The 10,212-nt window shown below is 41.8% G+C and overlaps 1 long non-coding RNA gene across 1 annotated transcript; it reads right to left on the bottom strand.

Annotated features, from left to right (window-relative positions):
• Positions 1–5,696: 5,696 nt before the first annotated feature.
• On the bottom strand, positions 5,697–8,312 carry LOC142087281 (uncharacterized). The gene is made up of 3 exons (XR_012675403.1): positions 8,181–8,312; positions 7,712–7,957; positions 5,697–5,711 (listed from the first exon to the last, which is right to left on the bottom strand). It is a non-coding gene; the product is annotated as an uncharacterized LOC142087281 (long non-coding RNA).
• Positions 8,313–10,212: the final 1,900 nt, after the last annotated feature.

Raw genomic sequence — 10,212 nt, 5'->3', positions numbered from 1 at the left:
CGGAAACCTTTGTGCCCCAAAACATTTTTGTTTATTTATCTATCAGTTTGTTTGTTTACCAGTTGATCTCATAAGAATAGTACTGCTCCCCACCAATTTGGTCTGCAAGGCATTTTAAGATCCTTGAATGGAGGAAGCGAACAAAACCATACAGTATATTACTAGGCAGGCAGAGAAATAGCTAAGCACAAGACTTCATAAATATTATTGTGCATACAGCAGTTTCTGCATCTCCCTCTCTCCCTCCCTGATACACAGAGGTTTTACATTATTATTACAGGAAAAAAACCCTAGATAGTAGCCAAACTCATATGAAAAGCACTTCCCTGTTTACAGTCCCCGAGAAATAATGCCATGAACTGTGGGCCCAATGAGAATGCCACAAACACTTCCCTCTGAGCTAGCTGACAGAAAACAGTCAAAAGAACAGGGCTATAAATTGCTGCTTCATTATAAATCACTGCATTTGGCACACCTGTTCCAGCACACCTTGAAGTTGTTGCTGGACATAATGTGCCTTTAATATTTTATTTTTTTAGTATTGCAACCCAGGTGGCAGCTGGCTTTGCACATGTGAGCGTGGTCATATTGTCACATGTACCACAAGACCACAGAGCAGTCATGCTCTTCACTGTCAGACCCGAGGAGGTTTCTGAAAAATGTTGTTCTGCAGTTACCTGGCCTTACGGAGAGCACATGGCAAGGCTCAGGCACTGTGCTGTGTAACGCGGCTGTAGAGCCGGCATGCATCCAAACATCGCAGAGCATGAGCAAAGCAAGTTCAGGGCTGTCTGCACCTGTCTGGAGAGATGTATTTTTTCAGCACAGCACGAGAACTTAGAATCAGGTCCTTTTCTAGTGTGAACACTGCCTATTTTGGTGCAAGATTAGTATGGGAAAATATATGTCAAATTTGGAGAGAGGAATTTTTCCCAGTTTACAAACTGTTCAATCAATGTTTACAAAGTTTTAAATTGGAGTCAGTAACAAAAGAGCACAGATTCAGCAGCAGAGATTTGAATAAGCCTTACAATTGCTGGACTTCTTGAGTTATACCAGTGAAGCTAGCCTAGTATTTTGCAGAATGATTAATAGCCTGTGCTTGTGGGGATTTTACTAATTTTTGATGAAGTTACTCAAGTAATTTAGAATAGGAATATTGTTTACCAGCCCTGGGAAGATTACATCGTTGGGCCATGTTCGTGTGTGCTTTGGAAGGCTTAGAAGGGGACAGGGAGAGGGAATGGAAAGAACCACATCCTCCTCTGGATCACAAATCATGCCTGTTTGTACCTGAAAGACCATAAATTTATCTGTTTGCAGAGTACTGGCATGTCGCCTGGGAACTTCCATTAAAAGATGTAGTTCTACTGCACTGCACCTCTCAGTGTCAAAGGTGGCATCTTTAGCATGCAAAGGAAAGCTTTAAGGTCATGTCTGTGGTAAAAAGAAAAATCCCTGATTAACCTGACAGCAGATTCAGCGTCGCCTTCCGGTGGGGCTGTTGGGGTATTTTCTCCAGTGACATTGCAGCGCGCTCTGGCTCCCAGCTTTTATGTTATTCCATTTTGTCATGTTGCACAAGCCTTGCTCTAGGATGAATGCATGAATTCGTATTTTGGTGATGTGAAGCAATCTAGCCCTGACCTTGCTGTGGTTCCTTACACACACATAAAGCATCCTCTGAAGCCAGGGAGATTTTGGCTCTAAAAGCTAATGGCAGGACAGGTCATGTCCTTTACGTCCTGGGCAGGCAAGAACTGCCCGTGTGCCCATGACCTTCCTACCGTCTTCCTGTCTGATAGGAGACTCATAACCTGGGCTCCCACGTACAGCTTTGTGGTGTGACCAGGCTCTGTAAATTCACGAAAATGAGTCCCCCCCAGCGCAACTAATGGGCACAGCTGTGAAATACAACCTTTTCTGAAGAACCCATTCCTGGCCCTGCCTCTTGCCACCCCATGCCAAAGTAATGAACTAACCCCATTTACAATTGTTTTGCTCGACATATGGGTCCCAGATAGGGAGAAATAGCCAAAAGAAGGCAAATTTAACTCAATGTGGGAAAGTCCCTACTGCACTGGGTGTGGGTATATACTGGTGAGCTTGGCTCTACAACAGGGAAAGGACAAAAAGCCAAAGAGAGGAGAAAAGCTGAGTTGGGAGGGAGGGGCAGAGGAAGATTTTGTGTGCGCCTGGGAAGGAAACAATGGGACAAGGGGAAGGAATTAAAAGAACCACATCCTTCTCTGCATCATAGCCCTGCAGTTTAAGTTACTCCCTCACACTGGACCAACCCATAGTGCCCTACTTCTAACATTGCTCCCCTGTGACTGCTGTGGTGAAGCTCCATCCCATTAGATGTGTCTCGACCAGGGACCATTAGGGCAGCAATGCTCTTAGCAAGTTAGATCAAGCCTCCCTCCTTCTTTCCGATGACATTTTGATGTGTCCCCCACCCTTGCCAGCCTATCCCAAGCCCCTACAATTAAGCTCCAGCCCCACAGCCTCTGCTGAACATAAACCAAAAGATGTTCCTCCCTTCCCTCCACCTCTGACCTCACAGCCAAGCCAACCCTGCCCCAGGCAGACTAGATCTCTCCAAAGCTCCCCGCAAACCTTCAGTGGGGAGGTCCTTCCCACCCACCCCACTTTCCTGCAATGCCTCTTGGGGAAGAGCTACACAAGGATACGACAAAGGCAAGATGGTATTTCCTTGCACCCCTGTTGTACCTATGTTCTCTCCTCTCATCTCTGCTTCTGCTAAGTTTCTCAAGCTCATCGTCTTGTTTGTGAACTGCTGCATGTCTCATTAATGACAATATTGGTGCTTTTCCATTATTGCTATATTCCATAATATTTGTACTATTCATAATATTCACCCTTGTACACTCTTTGTATGTTCAAAGCATTTGCAACAATTTACTGCTTATTTCTCCCAAAAGCAGTGCAAGGGAAGTGGGGATGTCAGCACTAGCAGCCCCACTTAGCAGATGCACCAGTCAATACAGAGAGGATAAGAGTTATCAGCAGCAGCCTCAGCATTTGAGTGTCCAGCATGAGGTCTTTTGGTCTGAACAACCCAGAAATAGGTCTCCTCAATTTACTGTTCCCTTCAGATAAAAAAAATGCCTGCAAGTGCCCATTCAGTGGGTCACCTGAAGAGCTCTCAGCCATGTGCAATGAGCAAAAATGGTTTAAAAAATGCATGTATGTTTATAAACACACACACATACATGTATATACATATGCATGTATATATATGTATATATGCACATGTATATATGGTTATACATGCCTATATATAGGTATACATACATATATACCCACGCAATGTATAATGTATATCTAAGGTAGAACTGCAAATATATAACATAATGTATATTATATTGTAGATGATATAGATATCATATATGTTATATATTATAATATATATACATCCCTATGAGATATAATCACATTTCATTTTGCTTCAATAAGCCTTTGACTATGGTCAAGGTATCTATCTGAACATTTAAGGTTCCCTATTTGGAGGGTGAACTATAAATGTCCAACTTCCCTGTCTCCAGAGAGCAGAGGAGCTTTATCCCTTCCTTGTAGCACCTGTGAGAGCACTGGGTTGACATTCAGCAGGAGAAGCCTAAAACAACCTGAGCACCACCATCTTCTCAGCTCTCTAAGTCCTACGGCTCTGAGGTCACACCATAATAAATAGCACTACTACCTGGAGCGCTTCTGTTGCTGAGCGGGTACGAGGGGACAGGTTACACATTTGGAAGCGTACAGAGTCCTTCAGGATTTATTTGTTCACTCCAGAGAGAAAGTGAGTCATGAGAACCTTAAGGTGGAGCACTCAAAACAAGGAGTGTATAAATGATTAGCAAGGGAAGGTCAGCACTAGTCCTTCAAGTCTGAGCATGTCCCGTTGTCGATGGTACATAAATAATACTAGTTGGATGCCTGTGGTTGCAGGAGAACAGCTATCACACTTCTAGTCTCTGACACGTCTCTGACTCATATAATATCATCAATGAGGCTGATCTCAGTTTTCTTAAAAAAAGGTAGTTAAGGTTACAGGAGTAAAGTGGTAAAAATGGAACTCTATCAAGACCCAGTTTCAAGTCAAAGCTGCGCTCTTGATAAAAGCCAAGTTTTGTTTTTAAAAACAAACCAAAACCCCTTTACTACATGGAGAGCCAAATGCGGGGATGGGAGATGGACCTGAATTTCCCTTGCACTCGTGCAGCAATGCAATTAATCATCTTGTCAGATAATATCCGATTGCAGAATCTTTATTAGCATACTGATGCAAACGAAAGAAAGTACACTGCCTGTTTTCTCCAGATCACAGGGTGAGTTTAGAGCATTTGCAGATAGGAAAAAAAATCGGTTGACTTCTTCAGTGAGCAGGAATGTCTAGTGATTCACTTGGAGGTATCTGACAAGAACATTGAGGTTTTTTTTTTCTAAGATAAACTCTTCTATACTATTGATTTTAAAGAAAATATTCTGTGGATAACACAGCTAAGTACACTAAATATGTTATCCTTAAATCCACTGATACTTGTGGCATTGCATCTAACTACTAAGTACAGCTGTCCAAAGGCTGTAGGTTCTGGTATTTTCAGCAATATCAACCATATCAACTATGGGGGAATCCAGGCCATTGTTGTAGTTTATTATCCAGCTGTGACTGCTCTTAGACATCTCTGACACCACATCTGTTGTAGAGCTACTGAGTACCTTTTGCACTGGTACTAAGCTTTTCTTCAGATACTCTCCAGTAAATTTCTTATGGATTGGACAGGTGAGCTGCATCACAGAGATGGGGCAAATCCTGAATGGTGCAGAGCAACAGAAGCTTCTGTGGAGTGTGAAAGTATTAAATCATATACCTTTATCTGGTCTTATGCTAAAATGTAAATCATTTCACAGACATCTGCATCAGAAAGGACAGGCTGCAGAGCATTGGGTGAAAAAGCAATTTTTTCAGCATATTTCTATTTAGAAATTCAAGAGCACAATCCTACCACAACCCAGCAGTTAGAAGGAATGCCAGGAAAAGCTATATGTATACATACAACAGACAACATAATCATCAATCTGCCTTTTCTCAGGGAGCTTCTCTTGTGCATTTTTCTTTCACCTAAATTCAGTCTAAGACGCTTTGACCCCTACATTCAAGCAGATATCTGGCTGAAAGGAAAGGAGCCAAGAGACTGCAGAGATGTGAAGCCAAGGCCAAATGTTCTCAGGGAGCTGTGGGGGATGAAGTGGATGGGGTACCCTGGAGTGCTGGATGGAGGGGACCAGCTAAAACAGGGGTATGCTGAGCATGAAAGTGCTTGTGGTTCAATAGCTCCTGTCCCAGCTGGAATAGGGCAGGTGACAACTGGGTGATGCCACTACAAAACTTGAATGTTGACTGGTGCTGTCCCTGCCCCTCCTTGCTCTCAGGCAGTGGGTGGCAGGAATGGTGATGCTCCTGCCCTCTGACTCTTGAGGCAGGAGGCAAAAAGGATGTAGTTCCCATATGTTTGGGTAAGGATCCTATTTGGGCCCACTTTCATATGTGGACACTTTCCAGTCTCAGTGCCATCTGACTTACCAGCACTTCCTTTGCAGCCACCACTTTCTGTCTGAGATAATTCTCAGCTCCTCTGGTGATGCTACAGGGCTGGCAGAGTGTGCCTTGCTGGTGATTTACTGAACTGCAGAATTAAAATGCATTTTTGAATTTTAATGAGGTTTAACACTGTGCAGAACTGTACAAAGTTCAATGAAATAATTCTGCATTTTTTCCTGTCTACAGGAGCTACATAGCTACTGTAGCTATGTCTTGTCATAATGTAATATCTGTGTGGATGTGGTCCATACATCCCTTTGATTTGAGAATCTTAAAACAGTTTACAAAAAAACATTACCTGTGGAGTAGAGAATCCTTGCTCTGAACTGTTCTTACCCCTCAGGATAGCTGAGATGCAGGGGAGACATAACTTCTTCTGCATAGCAGTTATATTTTTCAGGACCAAAAAAAATCTGACACTGAACTGGTCAAGAAAAGAGACGAGTATCTTGCTTTGGTAACTGGATGTCAACTTCCTGCCTGTCAGACAACTTTAATTAACACTTGACCTTGTCTGGTTTGCAGATTTATTTATCTTTTTGCTTTCTGATCAACAAAAATAAAAGAAAAGGTTTTTGAAAAATAATAGAAAAAATATCTGAAAAATGCCAATCATTGTACAAACAACAATGGGTGAAATCAGGAGATAGAATTTGCTTTGTCTACATTTTGGGGAGTGGCAGAAAGAAGCAGCACCACTGAATGGCTGCGATATCATCTTCAAGTTATAAGATCCTTTTCTAAGCCATTTCAACAAATGTTATATGCTGAGTTTGCCTCATCCTTCTCTACCTTCTGCAATCACGTGGGTACTCACTTGTGCAGCAATAGTTAAGGGAAGCAGCCAAAATATAATTGCCTTGTTCAGAATAGCTGAACTTCTGAAAAGCATAAAACCTAACCTGATTTGTAAGTGCTGCCTGTAGACTAGGCCCACATATGTACATTTTGCCTAGAACACTATTTTTCTTGTGCATTTCTACAGGAGTGCTGAGATAATGGGCATGCAGTTTACTCATGCAGAAATAAAGTAATTAAATGCAGTCTCTTGACTGTTTTCTTCTTTGGGAGGTGCTACAGAGGGCTGCCATTTTCAAAGCAATTGTCAGTGAAATTGTGTCTGCATCCTTTTGTGTGAAACAAAAGAATGAGACAAGACACAGTAAGAGTTACAAACTAATCAGAGGTTTGGCAGCCGCTTTAGATCACAGGAAAATATCTTGATCCACATACATTTAAATGAATAAATAACCAACTTAACTTCTTAAGCAGTGCTATCATTCTTTGTCAGTGTGATCCTCATGCTTATGCAAAGTGTATGAACGCTTTTATGCAGAGCAGACCAGCATGTTAGAGAGAAGATTGGTGACTCACAGTTCCTTGCAATGAACTATACTGAAAAAGGATGTTTAAACCTGTAAGCTCAGAATTGCTCTGCCTTCATCACACAGGCACATTGCTACAACACGGCTGACTGGGAGCATAAACAACTTCTCAGTGAAATTCATAACAAAAACCATATATTTATTCCTTTTAAAAGACAGGAGGAATAACCCCCAAAGCTGACCAAGCTATTTTCTTCTGCCCCCTTTGTTATTTTCTAGTATCTCTGGGCCTGAGTCAAAACCACAGCTGTCCACCCAAGCCTTCCCACTGACTTCTGTGGGGTTTGGATGGGGCTTGCTTGTTATCAAGCTTTGGTGCTGACCTTAGTCTGCCATCTCATCTCCCAGACTCCCAGGAAGAGAGAATACCAGACCCCAAACAACGTGAGGAAAAAATTCAGGTTAAAGCTGCCTGGGACAGGTTTCAATATGTGTTTTGAGATAACTGGTAGTGAGGCATGGCTTCAAAATCCAAATAAAGGACTGATGTCTCGGCATGATATCCCAGCACATGTTTGAAGAGCACCAAATACTATAAAACTGAAGGCTTTGGGCAGTACCATTGATTTAATATTAAAAAAAAAAAAAAAAACTGTGATTGAATTTGAAATTTGACCATATTTCTTGTTCTCTCAACTTTGCTGATATACATTACTGCTCCATTTTTTTTGGGGGGGGGAAATAGGAAATAAGGACAAACCTTGAGGGTGTAGCTTTCTGTCTGCACCTGCAGCGCTTCAGGCAGCTGTCTGCAAGTGACCCAGGCATAAATCTTCTGTCATCCAGAACGGCACAGAGGGCATCACAGCCATTCCTAGGCTTGCTAGCAGAGCCTCAGCAAACTACTGCCACACATTTGGGTCTTGGCCCAGGACACATCCTCTAAACATTGCTCCTTGCAGACCAGCAGCCTTCTATTCTCCTGTCATCTGTGTTCCCTCCTATTCTGTACAAAAAATGTGAAGCGCAAGGAATGAAAAATCAATGAGTGTTCCATTTATCCAGTAAGACCTTGCATACAAGATAGAATAGCACATGGCACCCAGAACAACATCAAAACACAGCTCTGCTTAAACACGATGGATTTTGACTAAAGAAGTAAAAACAGGAACTAGTAAAAATTAGAGGAATAAGGTACAGTTTAATAACCACAATAAACAGCTACTAACCATGCAGTAGTGCAGAGGTTTCCATAAAGCTATGAACCTTGCGAGGCTGCTGGGAACATCCAGTGCTATCTTCTCACGTGAGAGAGCAGAAGGAAAGAAGGGGTACTCCTCAATTCATCTCTTTATTCACACCTAGGGAGGAAATGTCTTCTGATGATGATAAACCACCAAACACAAGAAGCCACCCCTCTGTCACAACAAGCAAACCTGCATTCATGAAGTAGGGTGCACCCAGCATAGAGCACTCCCAAACTTCTGCATTTTAGGAGGATCAACCACCCACTTTGTGGACATGCTCTGCCTTTGGGATTTCTCTGCTGTTCCTTAAGGGCTGTGGCTGCTTCAGGGAAAGAGGAGAATTTTAAAAAATCACACTTTTAGGCTAGTGCATTATTATGGGTGACAATTTTCATCATCCTTTTTTAAAGGGGTGGTTCAGTGGACTGTGCTGTTTGGACGAGACAGACTACAACCATGGATTTGAAAAATAAAGTTATTTAATACTCCACTGGCTTTAAAAGAGAAGGTTTGGCATACATATCTTCCCTCTGAGATTTTGATTTCTCAGATCTGAACCCCATGCAGCAGGGGAGCCATCATTTGGCAATAATGCAATGTGTGGCACGGTGACATTTTTATTCACACAAATCCTTGCACACACAGAATTTTGCTGAAATGCAGGTAAATGTTTAATGAAACTGGAGCTGGATAAACTAAGACTCTGAGAAATAAAGTCACTTGAAAGCATTGCTCCATAAGTGAAAAACTGGTATCAACATCCTATTGCCGTAAGTGGACCCGAGTTTCACTGCAGGCTAGGAGTATGAAGCCTGAGGGCTCAACTCCTTGTTGTAACAGTGGTATGAATGTACTGGATGAGTTTTTAGTTTAAAGAGCAATAAACCTTTTGCCAATCAACACCAAAATATACCTAACGACTGATTCCTCACCCCTGCATATTGATGACTAACCTGCTGTGTTTCATCACATTCCTGCTTTGGCTGTTTTCTGTTTTGTTTAGTAAACTCAGATGTGCTAAGCAATGCTATAGGACTTTTCCTCTCCAATCTCAGTATCATTTCATACTACAACACTTCAGTGTCACTTAATACTGTGATGAGAAATAATGCATTGACTGCAATGTATATTGCTTGTGTTCTTCTTCACTGCAACAATGAGTCATTATTCAGAGTATGTTTATGTAATATCATAAATACCAATCTCAGGTATTTATGCAGCATAGTATTTACTTGGGCAAGTTGCCACATGCACTAAAGAAGTAAACAAAGAGCCATTCTTTGGAGGGTTAAAAAAAGTCTTAAAATGAATCCAATTTTCCTTCATAAGGCACTCCTTGTTATTTTACCTAAAGTGGCTCTTTAAGATATACAGCATGATAAAACACACAATTCCTGGGAGACGTAATTATGGTTCCTAAGAGACTGGTGAATAAACAATCAGGAATAGAGTGTTTGTTTTCCCTAGGTTTTTCTTAACTATTAATGGAAGGCATTAAAAAAAATGGGGAGGAATGTGTGGGGTTGATAAATGGTAAGAAAAGTTGAGGAGCGCACTTCACTGAATACACAGGGTTTCTGCCTAAAAGCAGTACTATTTTATTGGATTGCAAATAATCCTATTTTGCAAATGCATCTGCGGTAAGTGTAAATACAACAGTGGACTCTTTGTTTGTTATATTTACTGTACTGTGTACATCAATGGCACAACGTGTGTTCTAAAGTAAAGAGCTTGGCTTGTCTCACATTACCTTTAAGCATTAACACAAACAACTTCCTTCGAATCAAGGTGACAAAATCTTCTGCATTGTACGAAATGTTCTGTCTGTTCACAAATTCCTAAGGAACGGCAGAGGGGCCCCAGCCGGTACAGTGCTGAGCCATTGCAAATACTCTTCTAGCAAGTCAGGAACCCTGCAGTCAACGCTACACACGTGCTGCCACTGAAAACCTAGAAGACGGCTAAAGTTAAGCTGAATCAACAGCTGAAGAAAACCTTTTTGCAACCTGTGTAT

Source organism: Calonectris borealis, chromosome 12 (genome assembly GCF_964195595.1).
Source record: "Calonectris borealis chromosome 12, bCalBor7.hap1.2, whole genome shotgun sequence".
NCBI lineage: Eukaryota > Metazoa > Chordata > Aves > Procellariiformes > Procellariidae > Calonectris > Calonectris borealis.
Note: the sequence above shows the minus strand (reverse complement) of the source record. Positions and strands in the feature narration are given on the sequence as shown.